At 47.3% G+C, this 26,796-nt stretch overlaps 1 protein-coding gene across 6 annotated transcripts in view; it reads right to left on the bottom strand.

The window, feature by feature from the left end:
- Positions 1–26,796, bottom strand: part of LOC142495188 (uncharacterized) — a 220,402-nt gene that overhangs the window by 20,275 nt on the left and 173,331 nt on the right. The window lies entirely within an intron of this gene.

Below are 26,796 nucleotides of genomic sequence, written 5' to 3'. Positions count from 1 at the left end.
ACACTGTCACTCTAAGGCCTGGGACATAGTAAACACTTTTGTGCTGCTGCTCGCTGTTGCTTGCTGCCGCTCGCTCTACCAGGAGCTTTTTGCTGTCCTGGCAGAGGAGACAGCAAGCGCGCTTGGGAGGCGGGTATCACTGTGTGTGTGTCACTTGGTAGCTGTCAGTGTGTATGTGTGTGTGTGTGTGTGTGTGTCACTTTGAAGTGGTCTGTGTGTTTGTGTGTCACTGGGGAACCTGTGTGTGTGTGTATATTATATAATATTTTAACATTTAAAAAAAAAAGACATGTTGTGAGAATAAATTATTTATTAACATTGTGCAACTTTGATAAATATATTCACACACATACATCACACGCACACAGACACACGCACACGCACACAGACACACAGACACGCACACACAGACACACGTGCACACAGACACATGCACACACATACACACGCACACACATACACACGCACACACATACACACATACACACACCTCTGTGCTGCCTCGCTGTGCTGTGCTGGTCTGGTGGCTGAGCTCTGCTATCTCAGAACACCGATACAGAAGGGAAAAAAAGGCTGCAGCCCATTGGATGGGAGCGGTCACGTGACCGTTCCTCCGCTCCAAGCGGCAAAATTTCAAACTTGCCTGTCTCTTCTGATTTTCTCAGCCTCCGCACGCATCAGCAAGCATGCGGAGGGAGAAACTATAGCCGCGCTGATTACAGATGCAGGGGCTTTGTGCATCTGTTCAATGCGTATCAGCCCGCCTCAGCGACGCTGATTTCACTATGCCCCTGGCCTAATAGAAGACACAGTAGGACAAAATGGCTCTATTCAAGCCTGGCCAGCTATGAAACAATGTCAAATGTGAGTGAACGGGTTAGCTGGTGACATACTGCATGTGAGTAAACTAACAAAGCTCCAGCTGAAATCTCTGGTGCCATCCCGCCCAAAATCTGAACGACAACATTTTTGTGAATCGTCCTCATTCATTTCTACAAAAAATAAATAAATGTAAAACCCTTCAATGTTAAAGTGGCTAATGGGTCACAATGCATTGCAGCCCTCCCAGCTGATCCAATCATGGAGTCTATCAAGCTGACAATTGTGAAGAGGACTCTCCTTTTTCCCCACACATTGGTCTAGCCCAGGGGTGGCCAAATCCAGTCATCAAGGGCCACCAACGAGTAAGGTTTTAAGGATATCCCTGCTTCAGCACATATGGTCCAGTCATTAACTGAGCCAATGATTCAGCCACCTGTGCTGAAGCAGGGATATCCCTAAAACCAGACTTGTTGATGGCCCCTGAGGACAGGAGTTGGCCACTCATGGTCTAGCCTGTGCCCACCATTCTTCCCCTTTATTCTTGCTTAAAAAAAAGAATTGCCACCCGTAAACCTCTCTCGGCCACTTATATGGAAGTAAAGGCACTGGCTGCTTTAAGAGAGTTCCACAAATACTATTTCACAATTTGTTCAATAGCAAAATACTGGAGGATATCACCATGAAATGATTGGGACAACAAAAAAAATAATAATAATAAAAATCTGGGTTATTTGTGTTCAAAGAAAGTGAAAGGGTCATTGCTACTTTGGCAATTGATTTCTAATTTTTTTTGCAGTGACCGGGAACAATGTGGCCATGTACTGTGCTTGTTATCCAACCTGTTCCTGCCCTCATCTGCACATCAGGGTATAAAAAATAATTTCCAAAACAAAACCCTTTGAAGTGCTGTAATAGGTCCCGTTTGTGAAGGAAAACAAAGCTAAGTGTCCACAGCAGGCCTCATTGTTGTTGAGGCATGACCTGATGATGTAATGCACTAAACGCCAGAGGGCTTGTAAGTTCTTAAGGAAGACTCTTCACAAAGTTGGCATTCAGTGTTGTACAAAACACTGATCATTGTTATTTTTTTTTTAATATGTATGTTGGTCGTCTCCCCCAATAAACACATGGAATACAAAAAGAAATACACACGTTTATTGATTTCCCCACCAATACTGCATCCGAAAAGTTCCAAAATGTACATGTTACTGATATATTCTTATGTATCATACTCCACAGTACTGTTCCTTTCTACAAAAAACATTTATTATGGAGCCGATTTAATTGAAAGAGACATTATAACATACAGGCCCTCATTACCTTCCATATCTGTTTGTGGTTGTCTCTCCTTACTTGTCATTCAGTTTATGTAATTGATGTCACTCTGTAACCTCACTGTACCACACTGCGGAATATGTTGGCGCTTTACAAATAAAGGATAATAATACTTACAAATTGCTTTTATATTGCAAGTTAACCTCTGGTCACATGGTTTAGTGAGAAATCTTCCAGATATTGTCTGGTTTAGAGAAATGTTGACATTTCAAAGAAAAAAAACCCCGGGATTCTTTTAATGCTGTGGGAATCCTCAACCTATTGCTTCCAATAACCAGAGACAAGAGCAATTTGGAAATTGATAATCTGCTTGGATTTGGGTTTGGGGCCCATATTCTAACAACAACAACTGAACATATTCTAATTTACAAAACACATTAGCATTGTTAAAATACACAGTATAACCTCTATGCTGTTGTAGGAATCTTACTGTAGTGCATTGCTATGCAGCAGCGTAGCATATCTTTATGAGAGTGAAGGAGTAATGTAACAGTATGAGACACGTAAGGTGTAAAAAAAAAAAAAAAAGGCTAATTTCAATGTATTGCAGCTCTAATACATGATGTGAAGTGTGCCTTTAAAAGCACTCGTCCATCTTTCTGCTGCTAAAGGGGCGAGCAACGCATTGATGTGCATTCTGTTGTTGTACTCCCTAGCAGTGAAAAGGTTAAACAAATGAAATCCAAAGAGCTTTTCTCTCCAGCTTAATGGGATCACACTTTCCTGCATTCAGAAACAATGCTTCTAATGTACGCAACACTGCGCTCCATAACATTAACCCCTTTATCCCCACACACCCAATGGCAGAGAAGGGGTTAAATTAATTTCACTGCCCACATGCTTATTCATGACATGAAGCTCTTGGACAAGAAAAGCTCATTCTCTCAAACGTGTCAAACATAATTGGAAACAAATGCACATTCACAAAGCCTGAGGTTTGCAAGATAAGAGGTTTTATTTTTTTATTGGGTCATGTGAAATTGTGCAGATTGGATGTTTAGCAGCAGCCTCCTCACAAAACATTCTTGGTGATCACCGAGATGGCACAAATCTGTACGCCCGCTGCTATTGTATCGCCATGTTGCACCCACCAGGGGCGCAATCAGAATCTCTAATTGGGGGGTGCAGTGTTTCCTCCCAGAAACGTTGTCATGATGTCACTTTGTCACATGGGGTGCGTTGTCATGGAAACGCGTCTCTATGTGACGTCGCATTACCATAACGATGCAACGTCACATGACACCAGCGAGGAGGGCTGCTCTGTTACAGAGGTCCTGCTCTCATCCCCGGCAGTTCATTGCTGTGGGGAAGTGAGCGGGGCCTCTGTAAGCGCAATATCAATTCTTGGTGGTTGCACCTTGCACCCCCCTTGGTTGCGCTACTGGCACCCACATAGTAAGACTCTAGGGTGAATAATGCCTGATATTCTTAGTATCTTAGTGATTTCAATTGATGTTTAAAATAACAGCGAATGTTATATTTATTGGACGGTGGATGTTTACAGGCGTACCCCACATTAACGTACGCAATAGGACCGGAGCATGTATGTAAAGCGAAAAATGTAGTTAAAGTGAAGCACTACCTTTTTCCCAATTATCGATGCATGCACTGTACTGCAATCGTCATATAGGTGCATAACCGATGTAAATAACGCATGGGTAACAGGCTCTATAGTCTCCCCGCTTGCGCACAGCTTCGGTACAGGTAGGGAGCCGGTATTGCTGTTCAGGACGTGCTGACAGGCGCATGTGCGAGCTGCCGTTTGCCTATTGAGCGATATGTCTTTACTCGTGAGTGTACTTAAATTGAGTGTCCTTAAACCGGGGTATGCCTGTATACTATCCATGCAACTTTAAGGACAACATATTCTTCAGGGCCTATGACTCAAGAGGCAACTCAAACCCGAAAAGGGACCTGTGGCAGGACAGCCTGTAGCCGAGGTCAGGGAACAGTCCACACGTGTAGTTTCAGGATAATGAAAAATGTTCAATGGCTTTATTTCTCCACAGTAACATAACATGCGGGTACACTGTCCCTTTAACAAAATAAATCCTGCTCCACGATGGGAGAAAAACTGACTAACACAGCAGACCTATCTAGCAGGCTGGCTGGCTAAACCATAACCAAACCTTCAGAGTCTTTTAAGCAGTCATGAAAACAAATGAAACAAATCTTACTTTGGCTGCAGTAAGTAGTGTGTTGTATCCTTCTGGCTAGCAGCACATCTATCCATGTGCTCTTGTCTGAGGGAGCCAGCTACTGCTGGTAACAAGATCCTTTTCTACCTTTCTGGCTCTCAGGTGTCAGCTTACTTCCTGACTACCCAAGTTCCACCTGAGTTAACCCTTATGAGTGCTGGATGAAGCACTCAGACATATGTCTCCAGGCGTAACTGATAGGAGTTGACTTCACTCTGTCACATACCTCCCCTGTGTGTGTGTGGCTAGTGTCCCACACGGCTGAAGCCCGACCCTCCACTCCTTCCCTTGACAAAAAATCAGCATTTCCATGGTCCTTTCCAGGTCTATGCTGAATATCAAACGAGAAGGGTTGGAGGGCAATATACCACCTGGTCAACCTTGGATTTGTGTCCTTCATGGTGTTTAACCACTTCAAGGGCGCATGGTCAGTGACCAGGGTGAAGTGTACTCCGGCGAACATAATGTCTCAAGGCCTCAATTGCCCATTTTACAGCGAGGCACTCCTTCTCAATAACGGAATACCTCACTTCCCTTGGGAACAGCTTCCGGCTGATGAACAGTATGGGGTGTTCAACACCATTAAATTGCTGAGACAGCACTGCTCCCAGTCCTAACCTCTGAGGCATCCGTCTGGATGATGAGGGACTCTTTAAAATCTGGGCTCCGAAGAGCGGGGCCCTCTGACAGGCACTTTTTTAGCATGTCAAAGGCGTCTTGGCACTCCCAAGACCATTTGGGGCACTCTTTTTTGTCAGATCTGTTAGGGGTGCAGAAATTTCCGAAAAATTGGGGATAAACCGCCGGTAATACCCTGCTAACCCCAAAAGGGAGCGGACCTGTGTCTTTGTCTGTGGGGTGGGGACTTCCTTTATGGCGGCTACCTTGCTAGCTAGTGGCCTTACTATCCCTCCCCCAACGGCATAGCCCAAGTACTTTGTAGTGGATTTACCCAGGGCATATTTTTTTGGATTTGCAGTGAGCCCTGCTTCTCTTAAGGACGTTAGGACTGCCCTTAACCTTTTTATATGAGACTGCCAGTGTCTGCTATAGATGACAATGTCATCCAAGTAGGCCACGGCATATGCCCTATGGGGTCGTAGTACCTTATCCATTAACCTTTGGAACGTGGCTGGAGCCCCATGTAACCCAAATGGCATATTGACGAATTGGTATAAACCGAGAGGGGTGGCAAAGGCAGTTTTGCATTTGGATTCTTCCGCTAGAGGTATCTGCCAATATCCTTTCGTGAGATCTAGGGTGGAGATATACTCTGCTTTACCAAGCGAATCAAGCAATTCATCCACCCTAGGCATTGGATATGCATCAAATCTGGATGCAGCATTTACCTTTCGCAGATCTACGCAAAACCTCACCTTCCCATCTGGTTTAGGGACCAACACGATAGGGCTACACCACTCGCTGTGGGACTCCTCGATCACGCCCAATTCCAACATGTCTATTATCTCCCTCTCTACCAGGTCTTTTCGGCCCTCTGGCAATCTATAGGGACGGGACCGTACTTTTACGCCAGGTTCTGTCTCAATCCTATAGGACACTAAATCAGTCTGCCCTGGCAGCTCAGAAAAAACATCTGAGAACTGGTCACATACATCAAGTAGGTCTGACCTTTGTTCCGTTGTTAACTGCTCTCCCATGGGAAGCTGATGGTCAGTGTACGTACTACCCTTTGGAAGCTTTGGACCCAAATCCGTCTCTCCTTCCCTAGGGTGAATGAACAGCGATCTCATCGTTTTTCCAGGGTTTCAGGAGGTTCACGTGGTAGATTTGTTTACCCTTCCTGGACCCTGGTTGAGAGATCTCATAGTTCACCTCCCCGGTGCGCGGAGAACTTGGAAAGGACCCTGCCACTTCGCAAGGAGTTTACTCTCTGATGTTCTTGAGCAGATTTGAGGTTTTCCTTCGCAAACCGACCTATAATGTCTAGGCGGTTTCTAAGGTCTATGACATACTGAAGGGTATTCTTGGAGGGGGAGGGCTCCTCCTCCCAGGATTCCTTCAGTAGGTCGAGAATACCCCGAGGTTGGCGTCCATATAGGAGCTCAAACGGGGAGAAGCCTGTGGATGATTGGGGAACTTCTCGTACCGCAAACAACAGGAAAGGGAGAAGCTCATCCCAAGCTCGCTTTTCAGTGTCCACAAACTTCCTAAGTATAGACTTTAAAGTACGGTTAAACCTCTCTACCAATACATCAGTCTGAGGATGGTAGACCGAGGTCCGGACGGATTTTACCTCCAATAACTTCAGGACATCCTGCATTAACTTTGCCATGAAATTTGTTCCCTGGTCAGTTAACATTACTTGGGGAAGTCCTACCCTAGAGAACAGTTCTAACAGCCTGTGAGCAACCTGTTTAGCAGTGGCTGATCTCAGAGGGAAGGCCTCAGGATATCTGGTGGCATAATCAACAACAACGAGTATAAATTTATGTCCCTTCGCAGAGGGTTCTAAAGGTCCGACCAGATCTACCCCAATTCTCTCGAATGGGACGGCTACCAAGGGCAGAGGAACCAAGGGAGCCGGCTTCTGTCCTTTTTGGCTAGTTAACTGGCATTCAGGACATGTCTCACATAGTTTCATGATGTCACCATGTATGCCTGGCCAGTAAAACTGGGACGAGATGCGGTCCGTGGTCTTATCTCTGCCCAAATGACCACCCCAAGGGAGAGTATGGGCTAGGGTGAACACTGTTTTAATCAACCCTTTAGGGACTAGCATCTGTTGAATGACCTCCCCTGTTTGTGTAACCTTATTCACATGATATAGTATGTCATTCAATAGTTCAAAATGTTGATACACTTTTACACCTTGTTCATCTATTATCTTGTTGTTGACCTGTACCACCTTCTCATATTGTCTAGCCAGAGCTGGGTCCTCCCTCTGCCTCTGACGGAAGTCAGGAAGATCCAGGGCTGGCAACACTCCCGTATCTATCTGTTCCCCACCCTGGTCATCCCCGGCCATGACCTGCAGTCCTTTGGGCTGACTAATGTTACCAAAAGTCCCAGCCTTTCTTAACCAGTCCTCTTTTTCCGCACGTCTCTGTTTACGTGTCTTTGGGACATGGTGTCTACGGGGAAAAATCTCTGGGGAAAAAGGGGAACAAGTCTCCGGGCTTCTCCGGTACCAGAGAAGTAGGCTCTGTAGGAGTAGGGGCCAACAATGTTTCGAGGTAGGGCCAGTCTCGGCCAAGTAGAACAGGAGCAGGTAGCCAGGGGGCAACTCCCACTAGTAGGCTAGCCTCTTTATCCTGGATACGTAGTAGAACGTTCGCCGTCGGAAATCTCTTTGTATCCCCATGGATACACTCGATATTCCAAAGAGGGTCATAAGATAGTCTATTGCTTGGAATTAGGCCCTCTAGGATCAGGGTTTTTCCAGAGCCCGAGTCCAGCATGGCGTTTACTTTTGTCCCCTACAGAGATGCTGGGACTAACCACGGATTGTGGTCCCCTCGGAGACAAGCTGTGGCAGTGGTTCTGCCATATGAACAGTCCATCTCCTCATCTCCTGAGTCCGCAAACTCGGTCGTCGGCGGAAGCTCTCGACGGGGCTCGGTGTTTGGACCTCTCCGCTGTTGGATGGGGTCCTCCCTTCTGGTTGGTGGGGTTATCCTCTCGACCGGGTGGGTGACAGGAGTCCAGGTTCTCGGGGAATACTGTGGGTGGTGGCCTCCCTTGAGTGATCCAGTGGCCTCGGACCCAGGATGGGCATCTCTGCGGGAGTTTGTACAAGGAACCCTCCGAGATGGGAAAGGGTCTTCCGATCGGGTTGACTGGATCTCCCGAGCTGGCGGGTTGTAGATCCCTCGATTGTCTGCTCTCCTGCCTCTACCATCACCGGAAGCAACTGGTGTTTGCACGGACCGTTCCCAGCTATCTTGTTGGGTGTCGTCACCAAGGAAGTTTTCCACCAAGCGGACCGCTGAATTCAGGGAAAATGCAGCATGTCTTTTTACCCAGGAGCGGGAGTAGGGGGGAAGTATCTGTATGAACTGCTCAAGCACAAACTGTTCAAGGATCTCTTCCTTGGTATGCTTCTCCGGTTGTATCCACCTGGTACATAAGTCTACTAAGCGGTGGGCTACGACCCGGGGTCTGTCTTTGTTTGCATATTTGACTGTCCGGAACCGCTGTCGGTAGGTCTCTGGAGTGAGGCCTAGGCGATCCAGAATAGCAGCCTTTAGTTTCTGATAGTCCATGGCCTCGTCTGCTGGAAGAGCCTGGTAGGCTGCCTGAGCTTCCCCTATGAGGAGTGGAGCCAGAGTCGTTACCCAGCGATCAACTGTCCAGCCATGGGCCGTGGCTACCCTTTCAAAAGTGAGGAGAAATGCCTCTGGGTCTTCGGTTGGCTTCATTTTATGCAGCATCACCGGTGGGTTATTTGGAATTGCTGGTCTGCCTGGGGCTGGGCCTTCAACTAGCAGTTGGAGTAGCTTTTCTTCCCGCCGGGCTTGTTGCTCATCTTGCTGGGCCTGTCGCTCATCTTGCTTGGCCTGCCATTGTATTTGCTGGGCCTGTTGCTCAGCTTGCTTCTCTGCTAGCTGGAGCTGTTGCTCAAGGAACTGAGAAAAAAATTTCTCCATTTTTTTTTTCTGTGTGGCCCTTCAGATACAGGGGCCGTCCGACGTCCCACGTCCCACTTCTGACACCCCTTGTGGCAGGACGGCCTGTAGCCGAGGTCAGGGAACAGTCCACACGTGTAGTTTCAGGATAATGAAAAATGTTCAATGGCTTTATTTCTCCACAGTAACATAACATGCGGGTACACTGTCCCTTTAACAAAATAAATCCTGCTCCACGATGGGAGAAAAACTGACTAACACAGCAGACCTATCTAGCAGGCTGGCTGGCTAAACCATAACCAAACCTTCAGAGTCTTTTAAGCAGTCATGAAAACAAATGAAACAAATCTTACTTTGGCTGCAGTAAGTAGTGTGTTGTATCCTTCTGGCTAGCAGCACATCTATCCATGTGCTCTTGTCTGAGGGAGCCAGCTACTGCTGGTAACAAGATCCTTTTCTACCTTTCTGGCTCTCAGGTGTCAGCTTACTTCCTGACTACCCAAGTTCCACCTGAGTTAACCCTTATGAGTGCTGGATGAAGCACTCAGACATATGTCTCCCAGGCGTAACTGATAGGAGTTGACTTCACTCTGTCACAGGACCCCAATAATACACAGTCCTTGCATTAGATGAGAACAATAATAAGAGCAACATGTTGATAATAGAAAATGTAAAATTTTCTAAACTAACAAGATAGCCCTCTCCTTACAGTTTCAAATTATGTATTAGTCAACTCAACCTTAATTGAGTTTCTCTTTTTGATGTGATTTGCATATCATCTGCCCTGAGCACCCAGTCTTACTAATCATAGAAATAATGAACTGTTTAATGTTTGTTCATGTTTGTCCTTGGAGGGACTGCACCTTTTAGTATACAGTCTACATTTCTTGATTTCCATTGGCCCCAAGGAAGAAAAGTGACTTTGGAAAGACACTTAGACTTGCCAGTATATACTGTGCAGATAGTAAAAATGATTTATTTCCCATTGAAAATTAATGTCCAAATTCACAGAGGTCCATTAACTCAGTGACGCCCCCTATTTTGCTTCAGGATAACACATATCTACAAACTTGATTATACTGTATGCCAAAACAAAGGCTGTTATTTCACTCATTAGTACAGGCTTAACACCATATTAAAGTGGTGCACTATCCTGCACTAGCTTCAAATAACATGGCAGTAAGCATGTCTTACCTAAAGGTGGCCTAACTCCCACCCAGGCCCTAAAATATGGTCTGTCTGTGTCTCTCTCTCTCTCTGTGTGTCTCTCTCTGTGTGTCTCTCTCTCTCTCTGTCTCTGTGTCTCTCTCTCTCTCTGTGTCTCTTTCTCTCTCTCTCTCTGTCTCTCTGTGTGTGTGTCTCTCTCTCTCTCTCTCTCTCTCTCTCTCTCTCTCTGTCTGTCTCTGTGTTTTCTCTCTCTCTCTGTGTCTCTGTGTTTTCTCTCTCTCTCTGTCTGTGTCTCTCCCTCTCTCTGTCTCTCTCTTTCTCTGTGTGTGTGTCTCTCTCTCTCTCTCTCTCTCTCTCTCTCTCTCTCTCTCTCTCTCTCTCTCTCTCTCTCTGTGTGTGTGTCTCTCTCTCTCTGTGTGTGTCTCTCTCTGTGTGTCTCTCTGTGTTTTCTCTCTCTCTCTCTGTGTCTCTGTGTTTTCTCTCTCTCTCTGTGTGTCTCTGTCTCTCTCTCTCTCTCTCTGTGTGTCTCTCTGTGTTTTCTCTCTCTCTCTCTCTCTGTGTCTCTGTGTTTTCTCTCTCTGTGTGTCTCTGTCTCTCTCTCTCTCTCTGTGTGTCTCTGTGTTTTCTCTCTCTCTCTGTGTCTCTGTGTTTTCTCTCTTTCTCTGTGTCTCTGTGTTATCTATCTCTCTCTGTGTCTCTGTCTCTCTCTCTCTGTGTCTCTCTCTCTCTGTGTGTCTCTCTCTCTATATATAATTTATATTCCAGGGTCTGGATGCGAGTAATTCCATCTTTAGGTATAATCTTACTAATGTCATGTTAGACCCCTGCGTTAACTATACCGGACCGATGTGGATATGAGCTGTTGGTTAGAATGCATCTTTTCATATCATTAGAACTAACGTCCGTTATGCTTAACGCAATGTCTTTTCCAACCAAAAACATGACAAAATCGCAGCCATGTGCTGTTCCTGCACACTGTGAATATCCCGGCCGGCATCTGCAGCAGCGCCCCCTAGCGGATTTAAAAAAAAAAAAAATACATCGATTCTAAAACGCAGACCTATTTCAGCCTGTGAAAATAGGAAAAAAAGTGCGTCCTAGAATCAAGGAAATACGGTAAGTCCTTTCTCTATCATTGGGGGATATTCATTAAACTGCGATATTGTCGATCTGAACGCTATTGCATGGAAACTCCTGTTGTAGTCAATGGGAATTTCTGTAAGATAGTACCCATTACAGCACTATCGACTATACTGACTTCAATGGAAGTATCCGAGTAATAGCGACTCAACTGGCACTATTTAAATGTAATGAATATCCCCTGTTGTCGTATCTTCCTGTCTGGAAACCAGTAATGAGAAGGGTGAGGGACCAGTACAGTGAGAGTGACAAAACCCTCTCAAATGTTCGGCTTATCAGGTCTACAAAGTACTCTGAAAAATAATTGTCAAATATTTATAAAGAGGTCATGAAGACTGACCATCACATGATGATACTGAGCCTGATTTCTGCGAGAAAAGACACAATGCCAATAAGCTGTGTAAACTACAATAGTGCAACACTGAGATCTGAGTCAAACCAGACTTCTGTGAGAACTCTAAGAACGTTTGGCCATGTCCAAATCGCCTTCTGCATGTCCTCAGCGCATCTCCAGACTGAGCACCTACGCCACAGCATGACCTCAGAGCTTCTCCCAGCCCCAGGGTACCTTCACCACTCTGACGCGCAAGACACTCAGAGCGGGCCGCCAGCAACCAGGACACATGTTTTTGTTTCCCGTGAACCGCACAGCTTCCTGGCTGCTGGTGGCCTCACTGAGTGTTCTGCACGTCTGAGCGGCCCTGCGGTTGTGAGAGGCCTGAGGACAGGCGGAGACGGCGAGGTGACCTGCAGCGACTCGCCCTTTGGTCAGTAGGTATGGCGGCGGAGGGCCAGTGGTGATTTGATCGCAGCCAAATTTGCCATAGCCAAAGGTCCCATTCCACTCTAAAGACACACTTCGCAACATATGCTGGAATTACAATAATGTGAAAGTACTCCGTATACAGTAAGTAAGAAGGTCTCTACCATGGTACAATTTGTTTCATAATATAATAACTTTCACATTTTAGTTTTTGGAGTGAAACTGCACAAAGGGTAATAATGGAAAAAATAATGGAACATAAACTACCTGTGGCTTTTTAAGATCAAAATAAGAAGCTTTAAAAACATAAAATAAGTATTCACAGTTAATTGTTTATGTGTAATTATGACATCCTATTTGTTAATTTAGGTAATAGCGTAGAATCTATTATGCCTGCTCCTAGCACAAACCTTTATGATTTGTCCAGAGCTCAGCAGTCTTTGGAGCTCAGAGGTTAACTGTGTATCCTCTGTCACTGGAGCGGCTGCATGTAGGTATGTTTTGCATCTGATCCTATCTGTGCAAGCTCGGCCTAGGAAAAGCATTGTCTTGTCACCCTACTTTGATTATTGCATATTGTGACGATAGGCCCTATCTATACGGAATGGGTCATTAGGCCATGACCGAATAACCGCCGGTGCTCCACCGCCACAGAAGTCGCCGCCGAGACTAATCACCACTGGGCCATCTTGCTGTCACCATTTCCGCCGATGGGACAGCTCACCACCGCCATCTTTAAAGCTTCTGTCGCCTTCAGGAGCACGTGAGCACGCGGCCGCCATCTTTAAAGCTGCCATCTCCTTCAGGGCGCACGATTGGGGCAAACTCACGTGCTCCTGAAGGCAATGTGGCTTTAAAGATGGTGGGCGCGCGCTCACACACTCCTGAAGGAGACGGTGGCTTTAGCGCATGGGGCTCACGCGCTCCTGAAGGTAGTGGCAGTGCGGTGTCCTATTGGCGAGATGGCGATAATGAGATGGCCCTGTGTTGAGTAGTCCCAGCAGCGGTTTGCATGCCAGCGACTTGGTCACGGCCAAACGTCCTATATGCCTATTCTACCTCTTTGGCACACAAAAGGTTAATTTGAGTTACAAGTTACATCTTAAAAATGCATGTTTTTGGTTTATTAACTTGAAGCTATTTTTGCGGTCAGGCTGGAACGACCCTTTTATGTGATTATATAAGAGAGTGGGGTTATGTAAGAGCACTTTGATTTGTAAATTGCCAACCAGAGTACCAGATCTTAAGCAGCAAAGTATGTAGCACTGGGCAATTGACATTTTAAAAAATTGAAACGGGGTTTCTGGAGCTGAACTGCATTAATTTCCCCTCTGGTGACCCCTGCTCCTGGAGATACTTACCTCTATCGTTGCAGCTGGTTTCTGCAGCCAGGAAACTTGTGTGCCTAACGAAATGGCGGTGTTTAAATGTCCTGCATCAAGTGGGCCAAAAAGGAAGCCGTGACGTCATCCCTTTCGGTTTCCTAATGACCTATGTGACCTATATGACCTGGACATTTAAACTCCGCAAAGATACCGGCACCCCCAATGGAGGTAAGTATCTCTAGAAGCAGGGGTCCCCGCAGCTGAAATTAACACAGTTCAGCTCTAGATATGCCCTGCTTCAAACCTGTAATTAAAAAAAAAATGTAAAGAAAAACAAGTAGTGCTAAATGTTTTGCTGCTTTAACCTGGGGATATCATTAATGGCCCAATAAAATTATATGTGTACAGTATATTATGGAGGTCTGGTGACAATACCCAGACTTACCAGAGTCCCTGAATGTCAGGGGACCCTATATTCCTGAATTCCTCCCCCCTTTGAGTAACAGAGAAAGGTGGAAAAAGGGTCAGCATTCAGTCTAAGGTCTTTACTAAAAATAAAAGATATCCTGGATCTGATATGATTCACAAGAATAACAAATATATCTTTGTAACATTTGCGATCAGACGGTTTAAATAATGCTAACAATCCATGATTTGTGAGGGTGCATAGGTCAGATATTTGTTTACCCAACAAATTCAGACGTAGCCCTGTTCAGACTAATCCAAGGCAAACTCACCCGAATGTGATGAGGTGGGTCACAATATTCTAAGAGTTACGGCGATAGAGTTACAAGACATATAAGGCATTTTTTAAATTAAAAAAAACCTATCTTTTCTCCCAAGTCATAAATATTTCATTTAAGATGGATGAGTGGAAAAATAATACATGCCTAGGAGGGTGGGCTTAGTCTAGTCCCATTGCTGCGAAATGCTCAAAGAACTAGATTGGTCATCACTAGAGTCTAGGCGCAAAGTTCACCTTTCCTGTCTCACCCTCAAATACTTTCTGGGCAAGCTACCCAGCTACCTGAACAAGCTCCTCACCCCTACCACATGCAGCACCTATCACCTGAGATCAGACTCCAAAAGACTATTCATGGTCCCAAGGCTCAACAAAGTATCCGGACGTTCCTCCTTCTCCTTCCGTGCACCCCAAAACTGGAACAACCTACCAGAGACTCTCATATCCACCACCAGCTTAAGTTCTTTCAAATCCAAGGCTGTCTCACACTTTAATCTGGTCTGTAACTGTTTCAAACGAGCATAATATATATTTTCTGTAACTGTGCACGCAATGTCTTGTATATAATGTATACCTTGTTCATTTATGTAACTGTACTTGTAACCATGTATTATTTGTTTTACTCTGTGCCCAGGACATACTTGAAAACGAGAGGTAACTCTCAATGTTTTACTTCCTGGTAAAATATTTTATAAATAAATAAATTGCAAATGTCATGGATAAAAAGTCGGAATTTGGGGTATGAAATTAAAATTCAACAAGAGGAATGTTTTATGCCAAAAAGACAAAGAATTCTCATATTCCAAACTCCAATGACCTCTTTTGGGTTGGAACTGATGTTGTATGTAGATATCTATGCACTGTATATCTTTGTGTGACCAGCGTGAGTGTGCGCCTGTGAGCGCATGGCCCTCAGATGCTTGCAGAGTCAAGTAAATTTGTTTCTGCCTCTCGCTTGCGCGTCACGTGAGCGGTTCGCTCAATGAGGGCGAACCAGCTCCGTGATGTCATGGCCGTGCCCCCCGACACGCCCCCACATGCACGCAACTAGCTGGCCAGGAATCGCTCGGCCAAGCAGAGCGCATGATGTCATGGCGCTTGAACGCCAGCGCACGCGCTTCCAGCCTGGCTGCAGCCTTACAGAGACAGCAGGTGAGAGAATAAGTGCAGTACATGGCAGTGCTTGGCAGGAGTGACTGTGGGATAATAGCCATTGGTCCAGGCTATCGGGATGCTTTATTTAAGAGATGCATTTTCAGGTTACTCTTGAACGTGGGAGAGAAGGTGCTTGGCGTATACTGGGAGAAAAGGGGTTAAGGCAAGTGAGGGAAAAGGGTTTAAGGCAAGAGAAAGCTGTAGAGGTCAAAGGGGTGGAAAAGAGACAGTCATGGGTAGAGCGCTGGAGACGAGCAGGGGCATAGCGAGAGATCAAAGCTGATATGTAGGAAGGAGCAGAGGAGTAGAGAGTCTTAAAAGTAAGGAGGATAACTTTTTACTGTAGGTGATCCGAAATTTGATGGAAAGCCAGGAGAGGGATTTAAGGAGGAGTTGAGCAGATATGGTTTTGGGAGAAAGTGAACTTATTCTAGCAGACAAATTTTGGATTGATTGCAGGGGAGAAAGTTATGAGTGAGGGAGGGACACCTGTTAGTAGTATGTTACAATAACCAAGATGGAAGAGGATAAGGGCCCTGTAACAGGCACTTATCACTGTTGAGAAAAACTGTTTATAAATCCCTCAGTGTGCTGGTTAATTGCACATATGCAATCAACCCAGACTCCACCTGGCTGATTAGGACTGTTAGAAAAAGCCTGATCTAAGAAAAAGGAAGGACATTCTCTTAGCCACACAACTGGACTGACCAGAGGAAAAGATATCTTGATGCACAAAGAAGGACTGAATGCTGACAGCAAGACAAGGGGACAAGACCTCTATACCTGGACATGGACATTTCCATATCACACAAGGGTGCGGACCCAGGAGAGCAGAGAGGCCTTCCCCTACAGCTACAAGAACAGATAAGGGACTTTCTTGTTGGACTGTTGTCTCTGTGTCTGTCTGTCTGTCTGTCTGTCTCTCTCTCTCTCTCTCTCTCTCTCTCTCTCTCTCTCTCTCTCTCTCTCTCTCTCTCTCTCTCTCTATATATATATATATATATATATATATGTAGCGGTCATGTAAAATGCCTACAGTCATCTCTCCTGCTGGCAGCAAGGCCTGGTAAGTGTGGGCATGCCAGCAGTAATCATGGAGGTTTTCCCTCACACCCTGGTGAGGTGTCCTGTGTAGCTATGGGAGTGGTCACAGACTCTGACTCCCTGGTTGGTGATGTCAGAAGTTGTGTCAGCCCCCAGAGTACATAAGACACAGCACTGTGACTAAGAGTTAGTTCTTGCAAGGTTTTTGCAGCGTTCCCGTTCTATCAGGAGTAGAGATATTGCAGAGTTCAGAGAATAGTTAACAGTTATGTTATAGTAGCTGATTTAGGAGTCTGTGTCCAGGGACCTGGCACAGAGCAGTGAATCCCTAATCTAGGAGACATACCTACCAAAGGGAAGCGGCTGGAAAATGATTGGCTAAGTACACCCCATTGTGGAGGGCAGCTATGCCCACCAGTACAATAAAGATGGAGCTGATCAGAAAGACCCCTGTGTGTGAGAGTATGATTACACAGGGGGTTGCACCACGGAGGAGTTCCTCAACAGGATCATCCCCTTGCGGACGCAGGGACCCTGATGAGGTGGAGGCGCTGCACTGGAACTAGGTGAGACTCAGCACACTACCTCAGCTGCCTGTCTGGACGGGTCCTCCCCACACACCATCATGCGGGAGACTCAGGAGTCCTGTTGCCAACAGGTGCACCACCAGACACTACCACACTGTAATGGGGGCCGGTTAGACCACAGGGGCCAATGTGAGATTGGGTGGGTCAGGCCGGGCCAGAACCACCGTTACATTTGGAGGCGAGCTGCTGAGATCAGATCTGTCATCAGGACAGGCTCTGGCTAGGCACACTGGGAAACAGGGAGAGAGTCTGCTGCCACTCTGTGCTGCGTAGGGACGGACCTAGGGGTGGTCAGGGGGCTGACAGGATATTGTCAGTTCGCAGGGACGACCTAGGGGCCTGAACCACCGTTACATATATATATACAGTGTTCGACAAACCTATACATTTGCTCGCCCCGGGCGAGTGGATTTAACCCCCGGGCGAGTAAATATTGGCCGAAGCAGCACACGTTTGGTACTAGGTGGCGAGTAGATTTTTTTGTGTGGCGAGTAGATTTTTTGGTGATTTGTCAACCACTATATATATATATATACTAGCTGAGAGACCCGGCGTTGCCCGGGATGTAAATGCGTAATAGGTAGTATTATTTATAACTCGTGGAAATATAGGTGAGTATTTGTTGTAAAGGTTTCGGGGGGGGAGAAAGGGGAGCGGGGGGGGGGGAGAAAGGGGAGCGGGGGGGGGGAGAAAGGGGAGCAGGGGGGGGAGAAAGGGGAGCGGGGGGGGAGAAAGGGGAGCGGGGGGGGAGAAAGGGGAGCGGGGGGGGGAGAAAGGGGAGCGGGGGGGGAGAAAGGGGAGCGGGGGGGGAGAAAGGGAGCGAGGGGGGGGGGGAGAAAGGGGAGCGGGGGGGGAGAAAGGGGAGCGGGGGGGAGAAAGGGGAGCGGGGGGAGAAAGGGGAGCGGGGGGGGGAGAAAGGGGAGCGGGGGGGGAGAAAGGGAGCGGGGGGGAGAGAAAGGGGAGCGGGGGGGAGAAAGGGGAGCGGGGGGGGGAGAAAAAAGGGGAGCGGGGGGGGGGAGAAAGGGGAGCGGGGGGGAGAAAGGGGAGCGGGGGGGGGAGAAAGGGGAGCGGGGGGGAGAAAGGGAGCGGGGAGGGGGAGAAGAAGGGGAGCGGGGAGGGGGAGAAAGGGGAGCGGGGGGGAGAAAGGGGAGCGGGGGGGGAGAAAGGGAGCGGGGGGGAAGAAAGGGGAGCGGGGGGGGGGGGAGAAAGGGGAGCGGGGGGGGAAAGGGGAGTGGGGGGGGGGAAAGGGGAGCGGGGGGGGGGGAAAGGGGAGCGGGGGGGGGGGAAAGGGGAGTGGGGGGGGGAAAGGGGAGTGGGGGGGGGGAAAGGGGAGTGGGGGGGGGGAAAGGGGAGTGGGGGGGGGAAAAGGGGAGTGGGGGGGGGTGGAGAGCAGTGGGCATATGTATTGTCATAATTTATGTATGGGCATTTCCCCCCCCTCCTCCGTGCGTCCGTCCCCCTGCTGGTTCGGCTGGTGGCCCCCCCCGTTCCCCGTGACTCCCCCCCCCGTTCCCCGTGACTGCCCCCCCCATTCCCTGTGACTCGCGCTCCCCCCCCCCCCCCGGCGCCCGCTTGGTCCCCCGATGTGCCGTCCTGCTGAGTGAGGCGTGCAGGCGGCTGCAGGAAGCGCCCTGTGTGGGCCTAAGACTCGCGCTCCCCCCCCCCCCCCCCCCGGCGCCCGCTCGATGTGGCGTCTGGCTGAGCGGCGGTAGGAAGCACCCTGTGTGTGTGGGTCTGAGGCTGAGGCCGGACGCGCAGTGGGCCTGAGGCTGAGGCGGCATGCGCAGTGGGCCTGAGGCTGAGGCGGGACGCGCAGTGACTTACCTGAGCGGGTGGTAGCGCCGGGGAGGTAAGGGAGCGGCTGGGGTAGGAGGGCCGCGCTTCCTGTCCAGAGCCAGTGCAGGGCGGCGCACGTGAGGGGGGGGGGGGGGGGGCGGACAGAGGGTGTGTGTGTGTGTGTATAGAGCTGCTGTGTTGTGTGTGTGTGTGTGTGTGTATAGAGCTGCTGTGTTGTGTGTGTGTGTGTGTGTGTGTGTATAGAGCTGCTGTGTTGTGTGAGGGGGGGGGGAGGGGGGCGGGTGTGTGTGTGTGTATAGAGCTGCTGTGTTGTGTGTGTGTGTGTATAGAGCTGCTGTGTTGTGTGTGTGTGTGTGTGTGTGTGTGGGCCGTCACTCCGCCTCAGGCCAATGAGAGGTGTGCGGGGGCGGGCGACCCAAGGGACCAATGAGATTTCCCTAGGGACACCGGACATCCAGGCAGGCAAACATACAGTGCTTTCACTAATATAGTATAAGATATATATATATATATATGGGGTGGTAAGTAGCTTAACTACCCACCAAGTTAGAGAGTGCTGGAGTAAAGGTGTAAATATTCTCCAAAGCGGATTCGGACTATATTTTGTTTATTTTGAATGTTTTGCCGTGTTAAAGGAACAGGCGCAATAAAACCTTACAGTATTTTAGTTTCACCTTAAAAACGGTCTCCATTGCATACATCTGCACACATCTCCTACAGGCCCGCATCAGAGTTTTTTTTCACAGTAGTGTAGATTTTCCTGTAGAGGAAAGGGCAAATCTTGGCAATATTACGGGGGAAGAAGTCACATTTTGGCCATGCTGTGAATGGAAAAGGAAAGTGCCGTGTGCAATGTGCTGTGGCGGCAGGATAGATGGTAGTACCATTTACTGTAATGGAAAAGGGGATATCGGGCTAGATTTAGAGGGAAATATGGAGCTCAGTTTTAGACATACAGTATTAAGCTTAAGGCGGCAAAGCACCAGGGCTTTGTAAGCAAGTAGGGCTGGATAAATATATCACAATTATTAAGATTATGGTGGGTAAAAAAAAGTGACAAAAACCCTCCACAGTAAAGCATAAAGCAACTGTAAATATTACTGTATGCTCATTTGCATGTCTTAGACAGGTCTGCAACCCTGTCTTTCCCCATTGTCACCCAGCATACAGCACTTCCACTGCAGCAAGGGATTCTGGGAAATGACATGCAAATGTGCACTCAGTGCCACCTTTTTTTTCTCAAGCTCGTATTACACAAGCAAATCCTCAAGCAATGCATGCTATATATATATATATATATATATTGTGGGAGAAAAAGGGGGACCCCGCATCCACAGGATTAATAGCTGTAACTAAGTACCGACTTCTATATCAATATACAGTGATAAGTCAGTGGTGCTGTATGGGCCAATCAATACAGTAGGAGAAAGTAAAGCCCCAAACAAAAGCACTCTAGTATACCTATGAAAGTCCAAATTCACATAATCTTTATTCAAAAACTGTCACAGAACAAAAATTAAAAGAAAGCACAGAAAGTTTAAAATAAGGCATGGATCCCCTGTACGTAGAAACCTGACATAAATCCTCCAGCAGTTAGTTCCAAATGGGAACAAAACCCATATCAAAATTAGACAGAAAATGCACTCTAATAAACCTGACAAGGTAGACAAAATAATCCAGACAAGAAGCCAAAATTGAAGTGGCTAAGGCCAAATGGTCAAATCACATGATATCAACACATTCTTATTCCCACAAAATCTCAGGGAATATCTCAAGTGACACAGTGTAACAATATATGATAGGGCCACACAATATATAGCCTAGAGAAGCACACCTCAAAAAAAACTTATATGCTAATGTCATACATCACCACACGTCAGGCAAAATGCAAAATCTTGGTGGAGACAAGGAGCACGTGCTCAAAACATGACTACGTGTCCCTAGGAGGGGACAAACCAGGGGGTCCTGCCTACTACACCTGCTCCCTACGCGTTTCGGCCAAGAGCCTTCTACTGGGAGTGGTGGGGTAGGCAGTGTGACATGCAGGCAATTGGACCATCCACCATGACGTCTTAACAGACCTACGCAGTCAGTATACCTCCTATACACACTTCTGTTTCTAATCTGTATACTATGTGTTTGGAATAATTTCAACAGGTGATGACACTCACGGGCCCAATTATAGATCCTTTTTAAGCCTTAGACACTTCAATTTTAGCTTCTTGTCTGGATTATTTTGTCTACCTTGTCAGGTGCTTTCTGTGCTTTCTTTTAATTTTTGTTCTGTGACAGTTTTTGAATAAAGATTATGTGAATTTGTACTTCATGGGTATACTAGAGTGCTTTTGTTTGGGGCTTTACTTTCTCCTACTATATATATATATATATATATATATATAATCAAAAAATAAATAGATGATACTGTTCTGTGGCTAACGAAATGCTTTTATTTGTGCGAGCTTTCGAGATACACTGATATCTTCTTCCGGCGATGTTACAATGAGTTCATTGTAAGCTCGCACAAATAAAAGCATTTCGTTAGCCACAGAACGGTATCATCTATTTATTTTTTGATTATTGAAGCTCGGCTAACACGGTACTGATACCTCTACATATATATATATATATATATATATATATATATATATATATATATATATATATATATATATATATATATATATACACACACAGTGGTTGACAAATCACCAAAAAATCTACTCGCCACACAAAAAAATCTACTCGCCACCTAGTACCAAATGTGTGCTGCTTGGGCCAATATTTACTCGCCCGGGGGTTAAATCCACTCGCCCGGGGCGAGCAAATGTATAGGTTTGTCGAACACTGTATATATATATATATATATATATAAAATCTGCGTATCATCTGCATAGAGGTGATATCTAAATCCAAAAGAGTTGATGAGGTCACCAAGTGATAGTGTATAGAGAGCAAAAAGGAGATGTCCCAAAACAGAGTGCTGAGGTACACCTACAGACAGATTCACAGAAGACAAAGACATGTTAGCAACAGAGAAAGAAAATGCGTGATGAGAGAGGTAAGATGAGAACCATGATAGGGCTTTGTTGCGGATACCAAGAGAGTTTATAATATGCAGGAGTGATCAGCAGTATCTAAAGCGTTGTGCGTTGGTAATGTATAGGTTCTCTGTGTTTACCCTATTACTTTATGAAACTGTCTGCATATATTGTACTTTATGTTTCTTGTAACATTCTTTTCTGTAGTGAAGTACTGTACTACTTTTTCTACATAAAATGTAATAAGTATTGTCTTCGGGCCCTAATTGAACTTTGCCCTCTTTGAAGAGCGTAACTGCATTTTTGGACACATTTTGCTACAATAGGTTTCTGTGTCCTAATGAAAAATTATTTTATAGTAAACAGGGACCAAAAACCGTGCAAGTAAAACTTGACCCTATTTGTGGTGGTGACAGTGAGTTCAAGATATATTTATTACTCACTAGCTGAGAGACCCGGCATTGCCCGGGAGAGGGGGGGGAGGGACAGTGGATGGGAGGAGGGGAGGGGGGGAGGGGGGAGGGGGGGAGGGACAGTGGACAGGAGGAGGGGGGACAGTGGACGGGAGGGGGGGACAGTGGACGGGAGGGGGGACAGTGGACAGGAGGGGGGGACAGTGGACAGGAGGGGGGGATAGTGGACAGGAGGGGGGGGCAGTGGACAGGAGGGGGGGACAGTGGACAGGAGGGGGGGGACAGTGGACAGGAGGGGGGGACAGTGGACAGGAGGGGGGGGACAGTGGACAGGAGGGGGGGACAGTGGACAGGAGGGGGGGCAGTGGACAGGAGGGGGGGGAAGGTGGACAGGAGGGGGGGGGACAGTGGACAGGGGGGGGGACAGTGGACAGGAGGGGGGGACAGTGGACAGGAGGGGGGGGCAGTGGACAGGAGGGGGGGGACAGTGGACAGGAGGGGGGGGACAGTGGACAGGAGGGGGGGGACAGTGGACAGGAGGGGGGAGCAGTGGACAGGAGGGGGGGACAGTGGACAGGAGGGGGGTGGGTTGCTTACAATTTCCGTGTCCCTCCTCTCCACTCCCCTGTATGTTTCTCCGCTCCCCCCTCTCTCTCCGCTCCTGCTCCCCCCCCCCATGCGTAGCTCCGGTCCCCACCCTAGAGTGTCTGACACACACACAGTGACACACACACGCACACAGTTTAACACACACACACACACAGTGTAATACACACACACAGTGTAACACACACACACACATACAGTGTCCCACACACACACACACACAGTGTCACACACACACAGTGTCCCCCCCCACACACAGAGTGTCACACACACACACACATACACACACACAGTGACACACACACACACACAGTGACACACACACACGTCACCTCTCCTTCCGTCCGCCGCCATCTTACTCCGCGAGGGAGGAAGGGGGTCCTTCCGGGCGCCGTCATCTTAGGCACCGCGTGTCCACTGCCTGTCGGAGCACCGGGGGGGAGGTGAGTGGAGCACCGGGGGGGACGTGAGGGGAGCACCGGGGGGGAGGTGAGCGGAGCACCGGGGGGAGAGCTGAGCGGAGCTCCGGGGGGAGAGCTGAGCAGAGCACCGGGGGGGAAGCTGACACGGGGAGAGGAGGAGAGCGCGGGGGCGCACGGCGCGTGCTTGAGAGCCATGGGGGGTGTCCCGGGCGCTCGCTCCGCTCCACCGCTGACTGTAGCGGCACCGGGGGGGGGGGGGGGGGGGGTGAAAGCACGGGGAATGTTGGTTCTGTGTGGTGTGATCTCCGGAGGAGCTGCGGCCACGTGCGGTGTCCGTTGGTGATGTGAGGATCACACAGCGCTGCTGCCTCGGGGGGGGGGGGGGGTGCGGTGTCCATTGGAGAGGTGAGGATGAGACAGTGCGGTGAGGTGAAGGTGTGTTGGCAGTGTAGGCCGTAAGAGGCGGTGTGAGCGTGCGGTGTGTGTGGTGTTGTGTGAGGGTGTGGAATGTTGCAGTGCTGAAAGCAATAAGACTGTGTACCTGATTGTGCAGTTCTGTCGTGGTAGCAGGTGGTCAGGGTTTTCTGGGTTGAGAGCAGTGAGGGTTAGGTGCAAATCTCTCAGAGCAGTGAGGGTTAGGTGCTGGCAAGCGTTCCCAAAGCTCAGTGAGTGAGTGGTGGGAGAGTGTGTCAGTGGTGTAGGTCAGTGAGGGGTGGGACAGTGTGGCAGTGGTGTTGGCCGCAGACCAATGAGAGTTGTGCGGGGGCGGACCGCAGACCAATGAGAGGTGTGCGGGGGCGGGCATGGCCTGAGGCGGAGTGACAGGCCAAAGGTGCAATCAGATTGTCCGTAGGGACACAGGAAGATGCAGACAGGCATACAGTGCTTTCACTAATATATAATAAGATTTGAGGGACCCTACTGGGAGATTATAGGGAGTCAGGATAGCTGTGTGTATTAACCTTTGTCACATATACAAGTCATGTGCTCACAGGTGTGCCGTTCATGACACATATCAAGATTGCATTTACTGTTCATCTATGCTCTACTAAATGTTTTGGAATTCAGGAGGACACCCTTCTTTGTGCTAGAAGCTGAAGAGGAGTTTAGCTATCTGTATAATCGCACAGTGCTACGTATGAAGAGGACAGAATATTCACCTTTAAGCAATTAGCTCATACTATATGCCTAATGATGTTTATTTTATATTGCAGTTGTGCATGATACTGGTTTATTGCACCATTCGTTTTCCAGACTTTAGTTTTTTCACTGGCCAGCCAATGAGAGTTCAATTTCACTGGTTGGCCAGCAACTCCAGTCAATCAGACATAACCAAGCAAACAATAGACAACTGACCATACTGTTTTCCATGTGTAAGGATTTAGTGATTTGCATATTACCTAAGAATGAAGCCTACGGCTGAGCTTATAGTCCATGTTGTGCTCGCGCGCATGCGGCAAAAACAAATTGCAGGCTCCCTATGAGGCCGCCCATATTGCTCGCATGCACGCACACAATGGAGCGTGATGGCGGGACTGCATTTTCAAAAGACAAGATTTTTTGTCTTTTGGTGCAGCGACCGAGTGATGGCCACGTCACGGTGGAGGCTCAGCCAATGAGGGCAAAAAAGCCACGTGACATCACGGCCATGCCCCCGCCACCCCATCACCTGAAGATCGCTAGGAAGGAGAGTTTACTGATCGCTTGTGCTAGGGTCATGCTGCACGCCATGTGCGCGTGCTCTCGCAAGGAAGCGGACTGTATAATCCCGGCCTCAGATTGAAGAAGCAATGGCACTCTCTCCTAAAATGAGTGGCCTCAGACTTTAGATGAGTCTAAGGTCAATCTTTGTGGTCCATGTTACTCCATTAATATGTTGTTTAAATGGCCAGCAATAGCCAAACTTTACTGACTGGGATCCTTGGATCTTGACATTTATGACTTGGGTTTACGTTAGAGTTCCTCTGCATTAATACAATCATAATTTGTATGGAAATCAAAGACTACTTGAGCTGTTAAACCAATAATCTGATGCTAATAAAAGATGCAAATGCACCCAAAATGAGCATTAGGTTAAACATATCATAGGAGATTTACTGAGCAGCGGTGTGGTCCTGACTGCATCCTTTGGCCCCTTCCAGCTACCGCCATATTTACAAAGTGCCTGCATGGCATCTCGCAGCTGCTGATAGACGCAGTCCAGTTACAGATAATGTGGAGCAGGAGATGTGATCAGCGTCTTACATTACAATGAGCTCATTTTAATGTGGGGGAAGGTTTGTGGTCATTTTAGGATTCACATTTCTTTGACAGAAGATGTTCCCTTTTAACTGGGCTCAACTATGGGGGCTTTTTTAGTTTTAAAGACTGAAATTCATTAGTGCAGTTGCTTTTCTCAACATTTACAATAAAGAATGTTCTACAGGCTTAAAAATAATATATTTTTCCCAGATATTCTGAAAAATTAAAATGACAGATCTAATAGTTATGCCTTTGTTCCAGCAAGAAGATATACATTTTTTATTTCAATATCTCATTTGAAAAATCACTCAACTTATTCCTATTTGTGGTGACAGACTAATCAAACTGAAACCCTCCTATTTCATTTAGTGAAAATAGTAATTTTGTATTTTAATTTGTAAGTGAGTTAAAGCACATCGAATGATGCCTCAATTTCCATTGAAGTGAATTCAACGGAGGACTGGTACCTCATTAACTGTGCGATGTTTCACTTCACACATATATTGAATAGAGGGGTAAGTTTCATATATTGAATAGAGGGGTAAGTTGGACTGGAGGGAGGCATTTGAATGCTCCTATTCATATACTTTATTGACAATTTACCGTATGTCACTGAATCCTCTGAGACGTACAAATGAGTTCAAGCAAACCGTTATTTGTAACCATTTTGCAAGTCAACGCAGTGTTTGCTTCTTAGGTAACAGGAGGGTCAATATAAAAGTGATGAGGAAAAACAGATTATTCACTTGTTTTTATTCCCTAACCCCATGCATGATTCAAGGCCCTGCAAGATGTTGCTGTGAAAATAAGTTACATACTGTTCAACCATCTACAATACGTTATACATGCAGCCACCCTCCGAGTACAAATTTTGAGTACGCAGGAAACAGTGGGCCCAGTGTCAAAGAAAATCTGTGCCTCCTTCACCTCCTGCCCCCTTACAAAAACAACCTCTATCCTCTCCACACTACCATTGTACTCCTCCATAGTGTGCTGCTGCTGCTGCTGCTGCTGCTGCTGCTGCTGCTGCATTATGGATTCTGGGGCACCATTTTTTCCTGATCAGACATGATTGGCAGCACTTGCGCTGCACCACTATGGCCACCAATCAGAACTAAAACTTTTTTTAAATTAAAGGCCAGGAATATGGGGGTCCTGAAAATGGGCACCTTGAGGCAGTGGTCCCCAATGCCTTGCACTTGCTGCAACTGCTATATTTCATTGTGTTCCTTCTCCTGTGCCCTGTCCGTATAGTTTATTTATGTTGTGTATATTCTCTTGTATTATTCCCATGTTGAATTATCACTGAGGTCTTCCTATCTATTTATAATAATTTCCATTAAGTGCTGGATAGGAGAGTTGATCAGCTGCCTTTTCCCCTGGGACTTATCCTAGTCAACAGTTCTGATTGTCAC

This window comes from Ascaphus truei, chromosome 1, assembly GCF_040206685.1.
Source record: "Ascaphus truei isolate aAscTru1 chromosome 1, aAscTru1.hap1, whole genome shotgun sequence".
NCBI lineage: Eukaryota > Metazoa > Chordata > Amphibia > Anura > Ascaphidae > Ascaphus > Ascaphus truei.
Note: the sequence above shows the minus strand (reverse complement) of the source record. Positions and strands in the feature narration are given on the sequence as shown.